We start from the raw sequence: 23,880 nt of genomic DNA on the forward strand, positions 1-23,880 counted from the left end.
GGTACGAGTAGACATGTTCCCCAGATGTCTAAGTGACAGCTCTCTCTGTGAATGATCCTATCAGTAGCTTTCCCAGTAAATGGTGTAGGGTGTGGCAGCAGGGAGAGCAGGGAAAGAAAACAACTTTTCTTCAATATTGTTTTTTTTTCCAAATACTTCTCTGTGACCAGCTTGAGCGAGAAGGTTGCTTTTCTCATTTGGATCATGATAGCATTAGCTGTGTCCCCATTCTGCTCACAGAGGAAAGGACATTTTCAACCTAGACTCTTCCTTTGAGCTCATGGCTAACCTCCCTCCTCCCAGCCACAAGTTTGAGTAAACTGAAGTCAGCAAAAGTTGACTTGGTACATGTCTTCCCTTCCCCCTATCATGAAATGATTATTATGAGGGCTTCGTCATAGTATTTTGCAGTGATAACCTGCTGGAGAGAGGATAGAGACAGACATATTCACAATATGCCCAGATATATATGGATATATGTCATTGAAGAATGAAAATGTATAAATATGCCAGTGGTTGGACTGGTTGATGGTTGTATGCTAGGAAGTGGGTGAATTCTAACAAGTTTGAAATTTGGAAGAGAGATTGGGGTTGGGGACATTATTTCCATAGGCCAAGCCAAGCAGGCCACTGGCCAGGCCCTGTGCCTCAGGGACCATGGGTTTTGGATTGACTTTGTCCAGCTTTTCTAGGTGCTTCTCTAGAGACAGCTGGAAATGTCAGTGCACCAAGTAGGGGTCACCCCAAGAGGACTACTTGATTGCCCAGAAAGGTCTTTCTTTTTTCAGGACTGTGTGCAATTGGGCCACCATAATGGTGCTGGCAGGCTGATTTGGGGTGACTCAGATTGTTTATAGAGACAGGGATTGGCACAAAAACATTTGCCCAGATCCCAAATGCCCTAGGGGTGGCCCTGGCTGTAGACACAAATTTGGAAATAGTTTGTTATTAAAAGTCATGAAACTAGATGAGATCATCTGGGAGTGAGCGGAGATAGAAAAGGAACTCACACCAAAAGTCCTTGGGGGTTGTGGGGTTGACATATCAAAATTCCTACCTCTCTGTGTTGTGTACTTTTGATAGAGATTTGCTCCCGCAGTGATTAGAGGCTTCCCCTGATCAGACAAGGGTTTTCCTACAGAGGTGGGTTGCAGTGCAAACAGATCTTCATAGCAAATGCAGGCAGGCACAGAATGCCACCTTCATGTGATGCCTTAATCAGATGGCTTCAAATTTTAATTATCTTTCCTCAATTAGTGTGGGTGAAATGAACAGATGTAAAATGACTTATAGAAATAATTGTTTAGATACATTGCACTAAGATATTACTATTAGGAAAAAGGAGAAACATTTTCCAGGGGGAAGTATAGACAGATGAATGTGCTTGTGTTTGGGAGGTCGGGTGGGTAGGGTGGGGCTGCTTTTTTCAGCTTTTCCATTTACTTCTACTTATTTTGGTCCATTCTGCTTGTATGGTTTCCTGGAGCCTGGATTTACTATCTACATCGGCCAGAATAATTGAATAACAAACACTTGACTTTTGGCTTTGTAGATATAGAACTGGCATTTTTATCTGAAAAAAAATTTTTTTTTAACATTAAGCAGTTCCCCACTCTTCCTTCAATTGTCTGGAAATTTTAGTTTTGGATCAGAATTATCAACACTTGCCTGAATTCTTTCCTTGGCTACTTACAGTAAGTAAAAACCTTCCCATCTTCCTGTTTCCTAGCAGAGGCTTGCACCGAGGGTGCTCAGTGAAGATTTACTGATGCTCATGAAGGCTATGGTTTGGTCTAGATTAAACACAGAATAGGAGTTGGAGAATGATAATTTTCTTGAATTTATATCCGTAAAAGCCCAAGACATTAAAAGAATCACCCTCCCCCGTGAAGGCAGAGCGCCTTGAATTAAATAGGTCAAAAAATATCTTCTTTGTAGCCAGTGGTTTTGTAGGAGATGAAGCTAATTAGAACACTGTTGGCTTTAAACTCGGTGAATTTGGTGCTCTGGAATAATGTTTGTGGAGGTTTCCATGTCAAATAATTCATTTGCTTCTCTTGAACTTACCCTTGGATCCCCCTGCCTGTCATCCTCTAAGCTTTCCAAGATGACATCTTAGCATTAGTGGGCCAGGGAGATTTACTGCATGTGAATGAATCCTTGCAGAGCTGTCTGGGAAACATTAATCAGTCCAGGATTTCCCTCACTGTCCACTGACTGGGTCACACATACAAAGGATCTAATGGGCCACTCTGAAAGGGAAGATAGGCAACAGAAGAGTATAATATAAGGCTCTTTTCTGAGCTAGGAGAGTAGGGGCTACTGCTTACAGTATTTTGGGTTTGATCTCAGGCTAAGGGGAGGGTTTACTGCTTATCTGTTGTGAAGTCCAAAGGATCATGCTCTTAGGCAAAATAACTTGAAAATAAGAGGGTACAGAAAGGATGGACATGGAAGAAGAAAAGGTTTTGGGAGGATGGAATGAGGCAGACTGGGTTGCATTCCTTATCAGATTCTCAGTATATTTTCACCATAGACCTGCTTTTTAGATATGCAAGTCGAACCCACTGCTCTAAGTGGCTGGAGGTTGAGCTAGTAGTCATTGACCTCTTGTGAGCTGTGGGCTCTCCAGGTCTGATCCTGGTGTGAGAGGGTGATCAGGTGATCAGGTGTCCATCACGTAGGCAGTATATTATATGATCTTATATAATTAAAACTATATTCCCTACTCATCTGTGTTAGGGCTTTCTTGGTGTGTGTGTGTGTGTGTGTGTGTGTGTGTGTGTGTGTGTTGAGAGAGAGAGAGAGAGAGAGAGAGAGAGAGAGAGAGAGAGAGACACTATAGGAGTTCCAATCAGCATGTCTTTGGGCCTAAAAAGGAGGCTGCCTGTGTATTGGGAATGGGGGATGAGGAAGAAGAGACTACACCAGAAGACTAGAGTTTTTCTAATTTACTGAATTGTCTAGGCTGTCCCAGATCACTGGGGGTCAGTACTTTCTGGATGAGAAAATAAAGTCCTGAGGCAAATAAGCCTGTGCTGTGAAAGCCATTCTCCTCCCCCCCCCCGCCCCCCCCGCCCCCCATGGGTCTTTATTTATTTTTGGATTTTACGGTACTCTTTTAATTCTCTAACTAAATTCTTCTGAGTTGAGATATAAGGAAAGGAGATGTAGGAAACATCCAAGAATGAGCCTGGGGAACAGTAGTTTTCCAACACATTGAAAAGGGGACTCCTGGGGATGTTGCTCTGTTGAAATAAATCCAGCCCTATTTACCCCAGTTTCTCTGAAGACCTTTAGCTTCCCCTCCCTTAGCCCTTTTCATTGGGGGAATGTTGTTTAGTTGTCCTTAATTCCTGATCAGTCCTGGAAATCATGGTGGACATTTCACATGGAAATGTGTGATTTCCGATGGGATTTGGGAACACTGACACCTTTTCTCAGCCAACTAATCACATCAAACTTGGCTCTGAAAAGCCTGAAGCACAACAATGTGAAAACGATCCCATTTCCTTGGCTTAGGGGATCTATAGTTCAGGAAAGGACACTTCTTCCTAGGTGATGTGTTGGAGGGTAAGTTTATGGGCTGTGGATTACGATAGGCCTGGTCTGAATCCTGGCCTCACCACTATGTCTGACATTATGTCTGGCCCCTCTCAGCCCTAGCTTTCTTGTCTGTAAAATGAAGGTCATAGTACATTCTTTAGCTGTGTCATTGTGAGGATGAAATGAGATCATGAGAGTGAGAGAGAGAGAGAGAGAGAGAGAGAGAGAGAGAGAGACTGGTGAGTGACGGGTTATGAATATGGACTCTGTCCTGACCCTATTACTTGCAAGCAGGAGGACCTTGGCCAAATCACCTAATCCTTTTCTGTCTCCCTTTCTCTCCATAAAATGACCACAACACTACCTACCCCATAGGTGGTTGTCAGAATAAATGAGATCATAGATGCAGAGAATTTAGAAAACAGACTCCTAAGGAGTTTGCTGTTATTAAAATGGTTTTCACACAGGAGTGCTCAGTACAGGATAGCTAATAGGATTATTATTAAATGCAGATCAGTTTGGAATCTCTTTTGCTCATTTGGATTGCAATGGCCATTGCCGAAGGTCTCCTTTTGCTCAGAATTTCCACCAGATCAGTCATGGACTTTTTTCTGACCTTTACTCTAGATCACTATATCTTGTGTTTGAATGACCTCATCTCTGCTGCAGGTGATTGGCAGTGGCCTCTGCCTTCCTTTCCAGGGTCATAGCGCAATTGTCCTTTCAGTGTCCCACCTCGAAGCTTGAAAACAATAAAGGAGCCCTTCACGTATGTGCCACATGTTGAGATGGATTTCTCCCCATCCTGTCCTCCCTGTTTGTTTTCTTGTCATCTTTACGATGCCTCTACCTAATAAAGGGACCTGAAAGGCAGCCCACCAGTATTTCCAGAGCTCTATTTTACATGGAAAAGACAACGATTACTTCCTACAGCACAATCATAAAACCTTCCACTCCTTGGTTCTGACTCATCTGTGGTCCTTAAGTGCCAACTGTATATTTTGGTGCTCCAATTTGTCACTTCTTCAAACACTGTTCCCTGGGCTGTATTACCTTTTGTTTATTACGATTGTGTAGGAGATTAGTGACAGGCAATGGAGCCTTTCTTCCTGGAGTCAATACCACCCAGAAGTGTAAAGGACCGTTTTATCAAGGCAGGGGAAGGCCACAACTTTGTGCCAGACTCACTCTAAAATTCCAGACTTGCAGAAGGAAACACTGGAGTGCTAGGGAGTTAATGCTGAAGATAATACACTTGGGACCTTATGGGGAAGGGGGTTGTCTTCTCTTTCTTACATTTGTTTTGGAAAACAGTGGGTGGAAAGTTGAGAAATGAAAATGTTCATGTGTGGAAGATGAGAACACTACATTCATGAAGCATAGACAAGTTACTTAATACCTTTGAACATTATTTTCCATTTTATAAAATAAGGATAATAATATCTGCCCAGCTTACTTTGGGCAGAGAGAGAATTAAAGTTATATATATCACTTCATAAATAATTACATCTATGTAAACTATTTATACCTTGTGCTTTAAAGTTTTATAACTTTAAACTGTAAAGTCCCTTTAAATGTAAGGAATTATATTTTTCAAAGTGCTTACTCATACTTAACATGTTTTGCTTTCTTTCATTTATTTATTCGACAAATATCTATTGAATGTCAGCCATGTACCAGGGACTGTGTAAAGCACAAGGGACACCAATGTGGCCTTCCAAGAGCTATTGGCCGTGCGTGTGACAGATGCGTAAAGAAGCACTATGTACTGGAAAGCACAGAGTAGTGGGTTTCTCTTACTTCTCTCATTTTATAGATGAGAAAACTTGAGGAACTACATGATGGAGCTGAATTTGATCAGATTTCCTGGCTATTAGTATGCTTTTCTATACTCCCTCATGTTTTGTTTTGTTTTTTAAAATATATTTTATTGATTTTCTTACAGAGAGGAAGGGAGAGAGATAGAGAGCTAAAAACATCGATGAGAGAGAAACATCGACCAGCTGCCTCTTGCACACCCCCTTTCAGGGATGTGCCCGCAACCAATGTACATGCCTCTGGCCGGAATCGAACCTGGGACCTTTCAGTCCGCAGACCAATGCTCTACCGCTGAGCCAAACCGGTTTTGGCATCCCTCATGTTTCATCTTGAGTTTGGGGCACGGTAAAGACCCAGGACAGTGGCTGCTGACTATAGGTGTCAGTTGGTTGGCAGGAAGGTAGGGAAAAAAGAGTCCTCCCATAAATATATCCAAGAGAGTTTTCCAGTATGTCCCACATAGAAAACAGCCAGAAGTGCTGAGCAATGTTAGATCCAGAGGGCATTGCTAGCATGACCGGTCTATGAAAACATTGTGAAGTCCCTTCTTGTCTCTAGGCACAGCAACTCTCTATGAAGGTTGATCCAAAAAGGCAGGGAGAAATGCCGCTATAGGTGTCAATAGGAAGCAGATCCTCTGGGGAAGCAGAGCTGGATTCTAAATTGTGGCCACACTGGTTTCCAGGAAAGTTGAAATTCCTTTTATACAATTATTTTTGTGTAATTGCATGTGTGTGTTTGTGTGTTATAGTTTTTCACCTATAAAATTGGCTCAGTAATTATCTGTACACAATGCTCATCTTATCCTGAAAACTAATTTTAAAACTAAGCTATTAATTGATGTCCATAATTGCACCCTAATAGAATTCTTTTTTTAAAAAAAATATATATTTTTTTATTGATTTGAGAGAAGAAGGGAGATGGAGAGTTAGAAACATCAATGATGAGAGAGAATCATTGATTGGCTGCCTCCTGCATGCCCCCTTCTGGGGATTGAGCCCGCAACCTGGGCATGTGCCCTTGACTGGAATTCTAACGGGGACCACAGGTCGACACTCTATCCACTGAGCCAAACCAGCTAGGGCTCTAATAGAATTCTTTACTTAAAACATTAACTGTCACCACAGAAAACATCAGAAATGTTGATACCAATCTAAGCTGCTTCCTCCCATTTATTGTCTAACAATGTCACAAATAATAACTGTGATCATAAAGGGAAAACAAAACAAAAGCATGTGATCAACTGACAGGCTTGCTAAAGAGCACATCCTTGCTCATCCCAGATGAAATCATAATCACTTAACAACTAGTCTTAAATCGTAAGAGAGGTGAAACCTTGTGTTTAGCATGTGAATGAAGGATGGGATGTTAGTCTTCAGGTTCTTAAATGACACTTAACATTTATGAATAGTAAAATGCCAAGTGAGATTAAATGGCAGATCTTTTGTGGATTATATTCTTAAGTAAGGATTTCCATCCTTGCATGCTTCTGACATTGACACTTGAGCTTCTTAGCCTCACTGAGTCTTAGAGAGAATTCAGAGCCATTTGCAGGGAAGCTTGCTGGGACATGGGTGGCAACTCCCCAAATCAGCATTGATTTAGGCTTGAGGTTATTGCTGGCCTGCCCTTAGCACCTGTGCTAGTTACTCTTTGTTAACCTGGACTTCATAATATATACTATATTAGGAGACAGAAAACATGGAATTAACTTAAAAATCACATAGAGACAACATTTTTTTCTCATTTCTTTTATGGTTTTATGCATATGTGTCTATATAATTATTATAGTAAACTTTGTATGTTGCTTTTTTTCCACTCAGAACTATTTATATGGTCTTGCACATTATTTAAACACTGGAGGCCTGGTGCATGAATTTGTGCACAGGTGGGGTCTGGCTGGCCCATCCGAATCGGCGCCAATTGGGTCTGGATGGCTGGGGAGAGGGGATGTGGGGGTGGGAGGTTGGTCAGCTGGCCCTGCTCCTGATTGGGGTGGGGGTGGGGGGTCAATTGGAAGAGGGGCTGGCTGACGGGGGCGGGGGAGCGGGGGGCAGGAGATTGGCCGTCCGCAGTGCACATCATAGCCACTGGTCGTTCTGGTAGTTCTGGTTGCTTGGCTTTAATATATATAATTTTAAATGAAGGTATAGCTGACCATTTAGATTTTGTCAATGATTCTTTTTTTAAAATATTTTCTTTTTATTAAACATTACTTTTTATATGGTATCCTCCATTGTTATTTTTATTATTGGCAACAAAAAAGGTTTCTATGTTTTGTCTGTAGTGTGGCTTCTGAGATGTGAATTGCTGGCTAAAACATAAAACATTATGATCCAAGAAATGATACTTGGAAAACAGAATGTTATTCATTTCTTTAAGTTTGCCAACACAAGGCTATGCTTAAACATGCTGATTAGTGTGGTTGAAGCCAAGCTGCCTGTGTTCACAACCTGGGTCCACTCCTTTCTGTGACTGAGTAAGTTACTAACCTCTGTGTTCCTCGGTTTTCTTATCTGTAAAACCTTTGCAAAATTATTATGAACTTTAAATGAACTAATTTCTACAAAATGCTTAGAATGACATCTGGCACATAGTAAACACTATATAGATATTACCCTAGCAGTGGTTTTATGCGTATGTGTCTATATAATTATTATAATAAAGTTTGTATGTATCAAACAGGAACAATAAGCAGAGTTATCTTTCTTTCTCAGAGTGCCTGGTTCTAGTAGATAAAACCCAAAGAGCACACTTGTGCTGTGCAAAGTACTGAGGTACCTTTTAAATAATAAGAGATGGAGATATTTTAGATGGCCAATGGAGACAGAATCATAATATTTTGCATTTATGGAGGGTTTTACAGTTTGTAAAGTCTTTTGATATTATTATCCCAACCCCTCATGTTTTCCCTATGAGGTGTAGGTCATATATGGTCTATTTGACAAATAAGAAAACAGGCTTAGAGCCATGAGAGATGACTGAACAAGGGTCCACAATTAGTAATCCAGCCTTCTTTATTTCATTGTAACAAGTGTAAAGACACACAGAATCAGAGTCTGGATAGGGTGAATATAAATGAATTTACACAAATTCTGGGATAATAGAATACAAAAGAGAAGTACTTTTGGGATAAATAATAGTAAGTTTTATTATCTGCTTACAAAAGTAGAAGATGCTGAATTTATATATCAGTTCCCCAAAGGATATATTCCTGAGGAAATTCCATAAGTAATATTATTTCACATCAAAACCCTTCAAGGGCAAATTTAATTCTCTCTAAATCCTTTGTGTGACAGCCATAACATGAGGTCAGATCTACAATTTCTTACAGCAAAGGTTGGTGCTCCCAACCTTACCCAGTTTTGCAGGACTGTACATACCTGATGTATTTTATGTCAAATTAGACTAAAGAGCTCTCACCAACTGCTAAAACTTTGCAACGAAGCTGTATGGGAGAATCAGCCAAAAGGAAAAGCATAATAGTAATTTCACTCATTAATTTGTTCCATCAATGAATTCATGGAGCACTTTCAGGGGGGTGAGGACAGAGTATCTTGTGGGAGAAATAAAGGTGCTCAGTGATGAAATTTTCTGGGCAGTGAGCAAGCACATCTTTCCAGATGATGACTAGCAGAGCCTGAGCTAGGCAGCACTGCAGCAGTCCTATGCCTGACTTTGTCTTTATGGAAGAACTTGGAAAATTGGGTTTGGGATGGGTAGACACAAGTTTTCATTTGGTTTCATTTTACTGAAACCAACTTAATTGTGACGTGACCTTTCCAGGGCTGAAATGCTGCTCCCCTCAGAGTGGCACAGTGTCCATCTGTGTTACATTAGAAGGAAAGACCAACATTTTTTGGCTTCATGTTCATGGTGACTTAATTTTCAACAGAAAGGGAAGATTTAAACAAAAGATTTCTTGTAAGGAGAGCTCTTTTCTTCTTTATTGTTACAAGTTATAAAAATATGAGCTTTTCCTAAAGTTGGTGTCATAGTATATCACCCTTAATAAAATAAAGCAAAATAGAAAACCTAAATAGCCCTATATCTATTAAAGAAATTGAATTTTTAATGAAAAATCTTCCCAGAAAGAAAAGGGAAAAGGACATGACTTGATGAATTAACATTTTGCTTTTTAGAAACCGGCTTGTATATTTTGGTAGTTAAATGAAATTCTGCCTAACTTTGGAGCAAAATGAAGGTCCACATAATGGTGGCTAAATGGAGCTGTGGGCACTTAACTGAATGGGAACCACTGACCTTCACAAGTTAGCTTTCAAGATGGCTAAAATGGTCAAGTAAAGTGTTCCTCTATTTTACTGACTTAAAGTAGTCACTTTAGTAAGTGAAGATGAAGATCAAATATCCTCAGGAAAAAGATGTGCAATACAAAGAAAAAGTGACTTGACGACAAAATTGACATCTTGAACTTTGACTAAGTCTGTGAGTTCTGACCCTCAATGCACATGAGATTCAGAAAGAGCTGTGTGCACATGGATGGACTGACTTCAGAAGAGCCGTTTTTCTACACCCTCTACCCAACTTCAACCTTTACCTTCATTCCAAAAATGTTCAAGTTTATAGTTTGTTTTTTAAATATACATATTTTTTATTGTTTCAGAGCTGAAGGGAGAAGGAGAAAGAGAGAGAAACATCAATGATGGAAGAGAATCATTGATCGCCTGACTCCTGCACTCCCCCTACTGGGGATTGAACCAGCACCCCAGGCATGTGCCCTCCTGGTTCATAAGTTGATGCTCAACCTCTGAGGTACCCCAGCTAGACTATAGTCTGTTTTTTAGTCATTCTTTCAAGATTTTTCTTGTTGCATATTTATTAAATCTAGTTTTCAGAGCAGACCTTAAAATCAAGGTGTCTAAAGCTAAAATTTTTATTTCCTCCTACAATTCCCCCCCCCCCCTTCTTACAATAGCATCTTCATTCTTCTAATAGGCCAATTTGGAAAAACAGGCATTGCCCTAGCCATCTCATTCTTAGCCAACTTCCAGCCAGGTGTTAGAATGCACTAGCATCTGCAAATCCTTAACATTTGCTAGAGCTATCTCTTAAGATTTCCAGAACCTGTATGTCTTCAAATAGTAATGCAAATGTTTTTATTCCATAAAATGGAGCAAAATTTAACTTTATGCTATTAAAGACAACTGAAGAAAATAAAAAACTGCACTGAGGGCAAAGGTTTGAGCAATTGGTTGGTCTCATTCACTGGCTTCCAACATAATTCTCCTGAGTTAAGTTGCCAATTTAGCAAAATGGTACATTATAGGGAACCCTTACAGATTCAACTTTCTGGGCTTGGCTAAGTACGATGGCCCTGAAGGTTGGTGGAGTTGATTAATATTGCTAGGCCAACAGGACAAAAGCATTTCATAAAATGACTCCAGCCAGTGTTCCAGCCAGTACAAGAATTGTTCAACAGGAGAGGAAAAGTGTCGTGTGAGGATATGCATAGGAAACATACGACTCAATGGAAATAGAATGTGGAAAAAGCCAACAACACATTCAGACATTTCTATGAAGGGCTTAATAGAATTGCTTCACTTATTTCATTTATATCATAGTACCTTTAAGTGAAAAACTATATATGAAAAAGATGCATTGGTTGATATGTGATTCTTGAATGTCTAGGGTTGTATTTTCTATAAATGGTAAGGGTCTACAGAACTATATACATGACTATGTAGACTTATTTAAAAATATTAAGATCTATGATATTTGAAAATAAATATATATATATATATATATATATATATATATATATATAATGTACATTCAAGGTGAGACAAAAATAGGTTTACAATTGTGAGTACATGAAGCACAGAGTTTATTCTTGTATTATTATTTATTAACTAGAGGCTCGGTGCATGAAATTCATGCACTCCGGGAGAATCCCTTAGCCTGGCCTATGCCCTCTCACAGTCCGAGAGCCCTTGAGGGATGTCCCAGGGAGTGGGCCTAAGCTGTCAGTAGGACATCTTTAGTGCTGCCACAGAAGTGGGAGAGGCTCCCACCACCCCTGCTGCGCTTGCCAGCCATGAAGGCTCAGGGCTTCTGATTGAGCAGCACACCTCCTGTGGGAGCACACTGACCACCTGGTGGTAGCTCCTGTGTTGAATGTCTGCCCCCTGGAGGTCATTGTGCATCACAGTGACTGCTCGTTCCGCTGTTTGGTCAATTTGCATATTAGCCTTTTATTATATAGAATTATTGTATAATTTTCCATAAGAACAACTATAAACCTACCTTTGCCCCACCCTGTATATGCATATATGTACACAAGCACATAAATGTACACATGTATATACATAGATGTGTGTGAATTTTCTTGATTTTTTTTTTTTTTTTTTTTTTTTTGGCTCTCTTGTTGTATTGTTGATGAAAATTTTCAGTCCAGTAAACTATTGTAGCACTTCTGATATGTATCAATCCTGACACGAAACAACTAAATTAATCCCTAGCTCTCGTCAAGGCTCCCAAAAATTGTAGCTGTTTATTTTCCGTGTTAGAAATTGAATTTAGCCCACCAGTACATTTCATAAAGATCAGCAGATGGTAATTGCTTTCCAGCTGAGTTGGGTTGGGTTTGATCCAATGACCTATGTGGTGAAACTTTGTTTTTTTGTTCTGTTTACCCCCCCTCTCCCCCCACTCTCTTGATCCATCTATCTGCCTGGTTAAAATCTCAAAGTTAAAAAAATGTCTTCAGAATACTTCTGTGGTTGTCTTGATCATCAAATTGTGTGTCCAAATATAAAATTAATGTATAGAGCAACTTTGCTATGTGTCTTTTTACCCCTGGTATTGTATAACATTTTTAAGCAGGAAGTTTTAGGGTAGATTTTAAGAAGTTAGCAAGTATGACTTTATAAATGTTATGTAAAGTGCCTTTTACTCGGTAGGAGGAGTAAGTTTCTTTAGTCTACATATTTTATCCAAGTGCTGTTTTCCATAAACAATTAAAAGTTTATTGTGCAGGAAAGTAAGCTTCCCAAATGAAGCATGGGTAGCTCTGAACAATGGAATTCACTGAGAATTTCAGGCCACTGTGAAATCTCAATGTCCTTTTAAAATTGAAAATAAGAGAAAACCAGTGTGATGGTGGTCTTTAAGTATTTTCCCTTTGGTCTAAGCATTTCCCTTGGGAAAAAAGGAAAAATAAACAGAAGAAGACTTAGTGTCTATGGCTTGTCAATTTGGATATCAGAAGCTTGATTGATTTTTCTGGGGATCAATGAGGTCATGTGTAAAGGCTGATGGATTTCTATACCTTGTTGCTTTAAACATTATGTAAACCAGGTCATATATTTCCCCAGAAGCTATAGGCTGGTTACTATTCAAGGCCTCTGTAATGAATTTATGACCCAATATTCCTTCTGGTGGAAAATTGTGCTTTTTTGTTCTTCAGTGAGAAAGCACTCAGAAATGACTTGAGTAGGTACACAGAACAGTAATGTCTTCCCAATCTTGACTGTTCTTTACCTGTTGCTACCATTGTCTATTTGTAGCAGTGTTTTCATTAGTTTCAGCAGTGTTTTCTTTATTGAAGCTTTTCATCCAATTAGAGTCTTCTTTCTCCAAGTCTACTCTCCAGGACTCATTCCCCTCCAGTGGTCCTGCTATCCAATCGATTATCAGTTCTATAGACTCTGTCTCCAGGAGAGATTCTGAGTGGCTTACATATCTCTATTTCCACTATCATCACCCTTGCTCAGGCCACCATTTTCCACCCCAGATCACTAGTGTAGCTTCTCATCTGGATTCTCTGCTTCCATTCTTATTCCTGGCAATCTATTCTTCACATAACACTCATCATATATTTTTTAAAATGTACATCAAATTATGGTTCTCTTCTGCTTCTCATCTCTCTTGGCTTAAAATTCAAATTCCTTAACCCTGCATGATTTTTTATCCTATCTCACCTTTTGTTCCTTTCCTTTTGGATCACTGGGCTCCAGCCACTCTGGTCTTTTTTTGTTGTTGTTTTTGTTTTGTTTTTTTTTGACTCCTCAAGAACACCAGACTTAAATCTAGACCTGTAGACTTGATATTCTCTCAGCTAGGTAATGTTCTTAGCTTCCACCACCTCCTCTCACATATTGCAGAGCTATCTCCTTTTAGCCATTCAGAGCTTATGTTAAATGTTATGTCCCCAAAAGTCTTCCTCTGACCACGCAATCTAAAGTAACCATCAAGTTACTCTCAGAAAAATCATTCTATTTTAATTCTTTGCATAGCAATTACCACCACATGATTTTAATTTGGTCTGTCTCTCTTTCTGTCTAAGCTATCATGAGTTTATTTATTATTTTTCTTCCTCCACTGAAATGGATTGTAAGCTCCAAGAGAGCATGACTCTGTCTTTAGCTTCAGTGCCAAGGACTATGAGCTTGGCACATAGTAGGCATTCAATAAATGTTTATTGAATATAAATGAATAAACTTGTAGTATCTAGGCTAGTCATTAGTCATCAAAGCTGGAAAAACTAAATTCACTCATTTTTCTTGCCAGAACCAAATATGCTGTTGTTGCTGTGTGTGTGTGTGTGTGTGTGTGTGTGAATGTGTGTGTGTGTGTGTGTGTTTTAAAATCATTATTATCGATAATAATAATCTGTAATAATAAAAGGGTAATATGCTAATTAGACCAGACATCCCTCCAGACAAAGCCAGGGCCAGAGGAAAGCTAGCCAGGGTCTGGGTGCCTGAGGGTGGCTGGAGGGAAGCAAGCCCAGGCCCTGCATGCCGGAGGAAAGCCAGTGCTGGCAACCAGGGGAAGGAAGGCCTACTCTTGCACAAATTTCATGCATCGGGCTCTAGTCTTTTATACTTCTGTACGAGTCTCTTGTCACATCTAGTCCAGGGTATGTTAACTGCCTCTTATGTGGACTGTATGATTTAGGCTCTTAATCCTTCAGTCAATCTTGCTTTCATCATATTTATTCCATATATAAAAAACCTTTAGTGTTCTCAATTCCTTAATGAAAATAAATTTATTAAAATACTATTAAAGATGTTAAAACAATGTTGAAAAAAAACAAGGAAATCACGCAACCATTTCCTAATGGGATTGTCTTTCTTTTCTCAATATTCATGTACCAATCTTTCCACATATGGTATATTTTTACATGGCCATAAGTGTGTATACAATTCTGTGTTCTACATTTTTACTTAATATTTTATAAACAGTCTCATGTTATTTCACAGTTTTTCTATTTTATTTGTAATGGTTACACAATCTTCCATTGATTATATGCCATAATAAAATATCCAATAACAAGAATTATTGGACTATTTCCAGGTTTTTGCTAATGTAATGACTATGAATGTTGTACAAATAACTTTCTTATTTATTTTGGAGGAATCCCAAGTCATGGAATTAATGGACCAAAGGTGTATGTGTATATATATATATATATATATATATATATATATACACATTTGTATATGTCTAAATTCCCCTCCAAAAGCTTAAACAAATTTTCAGTGCTATAAACCATGCATAAATACTATGATTTCTCCTACAATTTGCCTGGATTAGGTTTTTTTTGTAAAATGTTGGTTAATTTAACTGTTTTATTATTGTTTACATTTTCAGTTTTATTTCTTTTTAAAAAAATATATTTTGTTGATTTTTTACAGAGAGGAAGAGAGAAGGATAGAGAGATAGAAACATCGATGAGAGAGAATCATAGATCAGCTGCCTCTTGCACACTCCCTACTGGGGATGTGCCTGCAACCAAGGTACATGCCCTTGACCAGAATCGAACCTGGGATCTTTATCCACTGAGCCAAACCGGTTTCAGCTCAGTTTTATTTCTTAATTATAAGTTGTAAGTTTGAATCGTGTTTATATATTTGCTTTTTAGTTGTGTCTTCCCTTGTATGGATTCACTGTTCATGACTTTGGTTCATTTAATAGTAGAGGTCTTTGTGTTTTATATTTACATTAACCCTTTTTGCCATATTTGTCTGCTGCTGTCTTTTCCCTTAGCTTGTTTATTCTTACTGCTGTGACCTTTGCAATCTTGTTTCATTTGATGTAAGTAAATTTCCCCCCTTTTTTGAAGTCCTTTTGCACCCACAAAATCCACAAAAATGAAGACTTTCCTTAGTTCATTCTCCTGACTTAAAATTTTTCTGAAAATGACCAAATCACTTTATTTATGTAAAAGCCTTTTTTCTGTTTATCTTGTTATTTATAGTATATTCTGTCATTTATAGCTTTCCTACAAAGAGCACAGAAGAGAAGAACTACCAAGACTTCACCTGGGGCATTTTATCAAATGGAATAAGTCCAATAATAGTAAACCAATGGGAGATTCCTATGTTAGTGAAGTCTGGAGTGACCTGCTTTAGCCCTTGCAGTCACCATTTGAGGTATATGAGACCCAAAGAAGTCAAGGGACTTAATATAGATCATATAATTAGTGAAAGGGACAGAAATACCAAGTATTCTGTAAGAAAGGCAGAGATACAAGTATTCTAACTTCTACATAACTGTTTTTATTAACACTACAGTAAATTGTTTTCCATTTTTAAACAATTTATTTCACAATAAAGAATGTATAGTTAATGGAAAACAATTTAAAATCCATTAATATCTCTTTGTTTAAAATGTTCCAGCTATGAATGCCAGGAAGACCACAAGGCCATTTATCAGGCCAGGTTATTAATGTGCGTTGAGGATCCCTAGGGTCACTTGACCTTCATCATTGTATCTCATGAGACAGATAAAGCTGCTACTAATGGCTTGTAAAACACAAGCAGCCATGCACTATTGCCTAAGAATTTGTAACCTTTATTGGAAAGTGAGTCTTCAATAAATTTTAATTGTGAATAATCATTTTCCAGCTCTTTACAAGTTGGAGAACACCCAGCTCCAACTGGGTGAGCATTTAGAGAATAGTCATTTATTTCATAGGATTATAGGGTTGGAGCACATGCGTGTTACTTGGAGAGTTTGAGCTGCTGGGTTTTCTTTTGCAAAATTGAATGAGTGGACTTGTATCTTTCTATGGTATTAGCTTCCTTTCATCTTTCAAATTAGATTATAGATTAATTGGGCAAATTATAGATCAATCAGATAAAAGAAACAAAAATATATGAGATGTATGGCTTTTTTAGAGAGTTTTTAGTCAGATCTAGTAGCTGTGTATATATTATTTTTCCTATTTGGTTTACAATATCAGTGCTGGGGATTTTCCTTCTTGGAATCAAAATTAAATTCATGAAGAACAAAGGGACTAGTTTTTAATAGAGTTGCTGGTGTCTTTCTGCCTCTCTTTTTGGATAACAATGTTTGAGGTACTTGGAAGGAAGGAAATGGTAGTCTAGGGCAAAGTCTTTCATTCTGCTTATTGTCTAACCTTGTACGAGTTTTCTCATCAATCAAGTAGGGCAGAGAGGCTGACATTACCTTGTTCTCTGACCTATTGGAAGACTCAGCTTATTCCAGACAGGCAGGTGCTCAGGGCCTGGACCCAAATATCTGGATCCTCTGACTCTTGGAGTACAGGAAGCCTGTGTGGGTGGAGGGGTGGCGTCATCGTTTCCTGGGCCTCATAGGCAGCAAGGATAATCGACTCCATTGGTCCTTTGAAGAATGACATTCTTTTATATCTCAATTTATTGGTACTTGATATGCAAAACACTGGAAGCTGCCATTGGTTTTTGTCCATGATATCCCGAAAAGTAAATACATTTTCTTCCTTGGCTGAATCATTTAGTAACATGATAAAGACAAAAATATAAATTGAGCATGTTTTTCTGTTTCCCAGGGTTACTAATCAGAATTTATGTTATCCTCAACAGAAAATTTTTACGCTACATTTTAGAGCAAAACATGTTTGTTTCTTTTTCTAATTGTGGTTTAATCATTTCATTGTTTTTCTATAGCTAATATCTCCACTGTGTTAGCTTCTTCCTTTTCCAGGTTTGGTGTATTAGACAGATATAATAATTAGTAGCATTTAACATCTTTGCTGTAGGAGACCTTGACATATATGCTTAGTATATGACCTTATTTAACTTTAATTATCTCCATGTTCCTTGACTCCTTATAGCTACACTTAAAATAGTTTGAAGAACTTGTGCAGCTATCACTGATAGCTGGAGCAAGGAGAATGTGTATTGGCATATTGTTAGCAGCTAATTGCGATAGGTTTTGGAAAGGCACTCGGAAGTTATTTTACTTGAGGTTATGTATGTAGAAATTTCAGCTTTGCTCGAGAACAGATGTTACTGGATTAAAACAGATTTGTTCAGCTATTGAGTATATTCTGTCATTTAGGTTTCATTCCCGGACCTGCTTTAAAAAGAGTCTTCATTTAAGATACTTGTGCCTTCCTGTCTACAACTGGTGTATACAGCCTAGCAGTCTCAGTCCCAATAAAGTCAAATGTGTCTGGGGTGTGAGGTAAGGTAAGTGATTGAGAGAAGAGAGATATGGGGTGTTGAGGCACATGTTAGCATCCCAGGGCCAGAGTAGAGCAGAAGGACTCTATTAGTCTTATAGAACTATCATAACAAAATATTACAGACTGTGTGCCTTAAACAAAGTGCATTTATTTTCTCACAGTTCTGGTAACTGGAAGTTCAGGATCAAGGTGCTGGCATGGTTGATTTCTGGCTGCAGACAGATGTCTTTTCACTGTGTCCTCAAGTAGCCTTTACTCTGTTCACATACACTCTTGGTGTCTCTCTCTTTTTATAAGGACACTAATTGGATTATAGCCCCATCCTTATGACCTCATTTAACTCTATCTCCTTAAGGGGGTCCACCTCTAAATACATTCACATTGGGGATTCAACATATAGATTTTATAGGGGACACAATTCAGTCCCTAACAGGGACCTACACAGCCAACTTCCTACACAGTTGTGTCAATAGTTGTCATGGCTTTATCAATCAATTATAACCTGATTTTGCAGTAACAACTAGACTTGCTTGTTATACTGAAAAACCAAGCCCAGAGGATAATCTTTCCCAATATGGGAACTGATGCCAGGCAGCCTCAGTGAATTTTAGGGAAATCTTCAGGGTTAGAGAATTCTGTTTGAATTAGAAATCCTACTCATTTTCTGACACCTGCAAGTCAGGAAGAAGACTGTGAACCTTAACAAGTGACCAGCTTGGTGGAGATGAGCATCCCAGAGTAACTACTCAGAGTGGGATAAGCCATTCATTTAGTTTATCATGTTGCTTCTCTCTTATGTGTCCCAGTGCAGGACATATAACTATTTCAAAGGAGGCTTTTTCATTGAGATCAAGCTTTGTGGGTGACTGCTCACCTCCCTGAGGGTGAATTTTGGATTCAGTAGTTCATTTTAGAAATAGGTGATGGGAAATTAATGTCTGCTTTAAAGTATATGGCAGCTAATTTATATAAATCATATTACAGCCCGCTGAACATATATGTCAAGGTCTCCTACAGTCGAGATGTTAGATGCTGCTAATCAGTCTTTTGCTTTTTGAGAGAATAAGGGCAGGAAATCTGTATTTGATGATGATTACTTCAGATATAAGGCAAGGCTTTTGTGTTTCATTTAGATTTCAAAATTTTTCATGAAATTGTGTTATAAAAATGCCTCATTTTGAAATAATAAAGCCATGTGCATATACAGGGGTGGGCAAAAGTGGGTTTATAGTTGTGAATATGCAAAATACAAAGTTCATTATTTTATTATTATTATTTACTTATTAATTATTGCACTCTTCATTATTATTAACCAACTTTTGCTCACCCCTGTATGTACAGCACATTTCTTCAGTGATTTTAAAAGCGAATCTAATTTTGGAGCTTCAACATTTTCTTAGGAAAACACTCTCAGAAATAAAACTTTGGTCAAGCATTTATTCTTTTACTTAATAACAAATATTTATTATGTGCTTGCTATTGTCAGGCACTGTCCCTAATGCTGACAAGATCAGATAGACAAGTTGCTTACTTATGGAGCTTATATTCTCATGAGAATAAAAATTGAACAAATAAGTAAATACATAAAAGAAAGATTCAACAATATTTAGTGCCATAACAATAATTAAAATAGGGTGATGTGAAATGTGACAAAGGGATGTCTGTTTGAGAAGGAAATCCTGAAGGTGTCAGCCATGTACACATCAAGGCCAAGCCTTGGCAGACAAAGAGACCAGAAGGTGAGAGGTCATTGCTGGTGAAACAGGTATGATTTGTTTAAAGAACTGAAGGAAGACTATTATTGCTGGAGCATAGAGGGTGAAAAAAGAGAGTGGTATAAAATGAGAAATTTAGCAATGTAGTGGGGATAAATGGATTGTGTCTAAACTACCATTTTTATTTATTCATTTATTTATTTATTTTTAGAATCTTCTGTTATAATTTGACTTAAATTCATATTGTGTTAAGCATTTTTCTTTGTGGTAAAATGATAAAACTTACCAGTCAATTTTCACCCATGATCAAGGTCACAATGTTCAGGACATGCTAGAAAAAATGGATGTTGACAAGGATTTTGGTAGATACAAAAGACATTTGGAAAAGATAAAAGATCAGTGTCCTTGAATAGTGCATCATGGGAAATAAGGAACTTGAGATGGCAGGTATGAGCAAGAAAAGGAATAAAGTTTACAGGAAGGGACAAATAGTATTTTGGACGATATTTAATTCTAGGCTGAAGATGTTTTTTGATCTTATACATCAAGGAAATTTTTTTTAAATTTTGGTTAGACATCGTGAAATCTGTAGTTAGCAGAGTATTGGTAAGATTGACTGAAGCAAAGTGAGAATGAGATCAACACTTCTTAGGAGGTGCAGGGGAGGACTCCGGGTTGACTCTAAGGATTAAGTCTGATCTATCATGGATTTTGTTATTTACATCTATTTTCTTTTCTTTTGAGGAATATCTACTTAATTTTATTGAGAATATTTTTACAAACCCAGATTACATGGGGGAGGAGTTCATAGCAAGTGCCGGTAACTGTTAATATAGTGGCTGTAAGTGGGAGCCAGCGGTGGGTTGGGAAATGAATCTGATCTAGTGTGGATAAGGAAAAAAAGACCCCTTTGAAGAGGGATAAAAAAAGAGTCAAAATATGGAATTCAAAAGGAGCCATTCCAGGTTGTAGACTAGGTTCAGGAAGACCACTCCTTTTCCAGCCATGGACTTGGTGCTGAGCTGATTCTTTGGCTGCCAGCTTCTCCTGTGAGTTCAGCAGATTTTCGTGAAAAGAGTCTCCTTGGGAAATAAATGCCTTTTCACAAATTTAGTTCACAGTGAAAGAGAAAAGCATCCAGGTTAGAGGCACCAATGAATCATCTTACTATTTGCTTGAGGAAATGTTGAGGGTCTCCTAATACACCTATAGCAATGTATTATGGATTTAAAGAATTGAATATGACATTTTATAATGTTTAAATTGAATGATTTATGAAAACTCCCGCAAACCATTATAATAATGCTTCCTTGAGTGACATTATGATAGGTAAAAAGTTGTATTAGATATTTTATTAGGTAATTTTGCAGGTTTGAGTACCAATATGGACAGATTTATCACTTTTCCTCCCAGAAATCAGTTGTACATTAGAGCATTAAGAAATTTTCTACTCTCAGGTATAAAAGATATTCTACATTTTCTTTTATATATTTATGGTGTTTTTTTTTTCACATTTAGATCTTCAATCCACTTGAAATTCATTTTTGTATTTTGAAAAAAAAAATAAAAGGAAAATCATTGGATAGCCATTGTTAACCTTAATTGATGCTCTGGAAAAATATAACAAAAAGTTGAGAACATTTAACTAGCAATGATAAGCTAAGTGTGAAAGCCAGGGGGTTTCCTTGGTGGTATATAAAATGCTGCTCACCTCCTGTGGTGGAAGAGCAGAGAAAGCCCTACACAACCAGGAAAGCAGTAGACCTCCAAAGTGGGTTAAGTGCCCAGCCAAAGCAGATCTGCTATGATAGCACTTCAAAACAGCAGAGGCAGGGTGGTGGTGTACATTTCTGTGAACCCAAATGTTGTAACGAGGGGCAAGATTGGAGCACTGGACCCACAGAGAATTTTGAAGATGGTAATAGAACATGATGTCCCTAAAGGTTAAATCAAAGAGCAGACAAAAGGACATTATTGAAGCTGTACTATCAAAAGAAATCAAGGATAGATGATCAAGAGGTTGAGGGAAGTCATGATCCCTTGCCTACTTCTGGACATGAGACAGTTTTTAGATTCAGAATCAATTAAAAAAAATCAATCTTAAAAATGCAAGAAAAAGTTTCTTCTTGGTAGATCATAAACTGCTAGTGGGGCACCATGCCTTTCACTCTAATCAGAGCAGAAAAGCCACATTCTTCACTTTTCTTTAATAGAGCATTCAGCACATTCAGCATCACTTTTTTTGTGTGTATGTGTGTGTGTGTGTGCCTTGAGCAGTCCTAAAAGAACGTTTCTTCAGAAAACTGTTTCTAAGTTGTAGTCTGGAGGTTTAGTTTAGATGTGACCACCTGTGTGAGGTGCAAAGGGTTATTTTAAAAGGAGCTCTTTCATTTGTCTTTGTGGGAGAGAGGTTGCACCAATCAAAATGACATCATATTTGTGGGGCACCTGTGAAACTATGCAGAAGTTGGCTCAAGTACAAAAGACTTTGTTTTCCTTTTTCTTTCCTAAGGTAGTTAACTTGATTTCTTCTCTCCATAAATTCTTTAATTGGTTTAATAAAATACACAACTAACTGAGTGCCCTTTTCTATTAGTTCCATTGTGAAAATTTATGTAGCGACGTTTAGCTAACCAAAACATTACATTTTATGCGAAAAAAATTTTTTTAAAGGTTTCAGAACAGCTAAGAAATACTTAAAAGAAGAGAAGAATTTCAAAGTAGTAGGGCTTTCTTTGACAATAATTCTCACATTCACATTAGTTTCTGTTAAATAAAACCTGCCTTGGCTTTCCATAAGCAATAAAGAAGGCATAATACCTCTTTATTTTTATTTCTGTAGCACGTGCAGCTTTACTAGTGCGAGTGTTAAGCTAATTTTTTAAGACTGAAACAAGAGAAGAGATTTAATATTAACTGTGCTGTGCCCTAGGCTAATCAGACAGCGGGGATTGGCCAAACTGATACATGATTGTAGCACTTTCCAGAAAAGGTTTAATTTTTCTTTTAAGAGAGGATCTTATGTAATAATAGAAACTGGACAGAATTTTGGAATTTCAGATCACCTCCATGATCAGATTCATCATTGACCTTTCCAATGACTTCAGATAAGTTTCAGTTATCGTTAAGAGATAAAATGTACCAGGTGAAGGGGCACAGAGAGGAAATAATATAACTAGAGCCTGGTGGGCTTCACTGTGGATGAGGGCTGCCTATAAGAATTGTGGTTTTAGCAGGGTTCAGCCACTGCAAAGATCATAGTGTTGAAATATAAAGAATGGCGGAAGAAATAGTCTGACACCTTTCTCCACTCACTGACATTCCAGAAACTAGAAGGCAAGGGAGCCTGGATGATGCAGTCATGGTGGTCCCTCCAGGACACATAACATTGCAGAAAATGTAGGACGTGGCTATTGGGAATGTGTGGTCATATTGCTGCTATAACAAATTATAAACTTACTAGAGGCCCAGTGCATGAAATTTGTGCACGGGGGGTGGTAATGGGGGTCTCTCAGCCTGGCCCATACCTTCTCCAATCTAGAACTGTCCAACTGCCGCTTACAATCTAGAACCGCTGGCTCCTAACCACTTGCCTGCCTGCCTGCCTGATCACCCCTAACCACCTCTGTCTGCCTGATCGCCCCTAACCGCCTCTGCCACTCCCCACACCCAAGACCCAGGATTCCCTCCTCCAGCAGGTTGCAGGCACCCAGGACCCAGCCCAGCTCCCCCCTGGGCTGGCCGCAGTCACAGGGGACTGCGGCATATCCCTCTCTTGGGCCACAGGTGCAGCCGCTGGCACCCAAGACTGCAGGGAGTGCAGCTTGTCCCTTTTCCAGGTTGCAGACATAGCTGCTGGCCTTCAGGACAGCAGGACAGCTTGGCTGGTCCCCATTCCTCTCTCATTATTCTTCTATCACACACTGTTAATTCAAAGACGTTGCTTAGGAATATTATGACTTTCCTTATACCGCATAATGCTGCAGATAAAGTAATGACGTAAAGGTCCAACTAACTACACTTTAGAATTCTCACTTGTTTCTGAATGAAATCTGAAGATTTCATGTGGGATGTATATTGTCATAGATATACAATTATTCCATTTGAACACAATTTTTAATTAGAATTTATCAACTATTTCCTCATTGGAACTTTTTGTGATGTTTCAAAATGTCTCAGGTACTTGCCTTGGGAAAAAATCACATTATAAGACAATTCTCTCAGTAGGTATTCAGAAAAGTCTCCAAGGGAAGACCAAACTATGTAGTAGATTATGCATCTCTTTCTTGGATGAGGGAGAGAAATGTACTACAACCACTTCATATTAGTGTTTATGCTGCTAGGATTTGCAGTTACTTTGCAAGT

This window comes from Pipistrellus hanaki (genome assembly GCF_964339955.1).
Source record: "Pipistrellus hanaki genome assembly, chromosome: 4".
NCBI classification, from domain to species: domain Eukaryota; kingdom Metazoa; phylum Chordata; class Mammalia; order Chiroptera; family Vespertilionidae; genus Pipistrellus; species Pipistrellus hanaki.